The following is a 1169-nucleotide window of genomic DNA, read 5'->3' as shown; positions in this document are numbered from 1 at the left end:
CTCCCTGTGTTAGTTTTTACATGAGGAATCACAATCTCTGAATGTAAGAAAGGACACAAATTCTTTTTTCCAGATTCTTTCTCCAAGACCTCCCCTGAAGCTGGAGTGCATTTCCATGTTTGAAGATATGGAGGGGAAAAGAGTCCCAGCACTGCCAGGGAGCACCAGAACTGGGTCTGTTCAGAGCTGTTCTCTTTGCACTCCCACCCTCTCCTTTCCTGTCCGTGCCCAAGGCCTGAGTGCTCTGGCAGCTCAGTCACTGTCCTGCTGTGGGTCAGGCCTGTGAGCACAGGCAGGGACAGGCCCTGGGCACTGCTGGGACAGGGCTGGGCTCCACAACAGCAGTTCCAGCAGCAAAGGGGTTCCCCTCCAGGCACTTCCTGAAGGCTGAGGTCTTTTCCCAACACTGGTATGGAGAAGAAGTCCAAGGATTAGACTCTCCAAAGTCTTGTTGTTTTGCTTGTTTGTCCATGGAGACAGTGCAGGGTGGTCAGGGACCCACTGAGACTTCGGGGACTGAGGGCTGGTTCAGATGTTGTGTGTTGGTGGCCAATGGCCAATGGAGATGACAAATGATCTCCAAGTCCTTTGCCTGGGGCTCTGCAGCTTGTGAGGGTTCTCATGGCAGGTGAGGACCTGTCTGGAGGAACTCAGGAAGTGCAGGAGAGGACAGAGGATCTGCAGGGACAGCCCGTTCCATCCAGTCAGCAGGGAGTGGAGGCCTGGAGCAGAATCCTGCCCAGGGTGGAGTCGTCCAGATATCAAGTACTAAAGCTTGCTGTGAAGGGGCAAACAGAGCTCTGCAACCCCAGGGGACACAGCAGGTACAGGGAAAACTCTTGCAAGTGACTTGTGTTCCCCTCAGTGAACTTCCACAGGTCGATCAAGAGCAGCCCCTAAAGCCATGTCCCAGCTCTGGAACAAGGCAGGGCCCCTCTGAGCCCCCTCCACGGCCACACAGGAGCGTCTGGGGGAGGTGGTCAGTGACAGGGAGCACCATCAGCTGGCTCTGCCTCACAGCTTGAGCAGCACAGACAAAGGCTCTGAGATGTCTCAGGGTTCCTTTGGTTCTATGAGGCCCTGCAGTGTCACAGTGGCCCCTTGAGTCCATGAGGTTCCTCAGTGTCAGAATGGCCCCTTGGTTCCATGAGGTTCCAAAATGTCTCAGG

The sequence above is a fragment of the Lepidothrix coronata genome, unplaced genomic scaffold (genome assembly GCF_001604755.1).
Source record: "Lepidothrix coronata isolate B3197 unplaced genomic scaffold, Lepidothrix_coronata-1.0 Scaffold552, whole genome shotgun sequence".
NCBI lineage: Eukaryota > Metazoa > Chordata > Aves > Passeriformes > Pipridae > Lepidothrix > Lepidothrix coronata.
The sequence above is the reverse complement of the archived record's forward strand: the minus strand, read 5'-3'. Positions refer to the sequence as shown.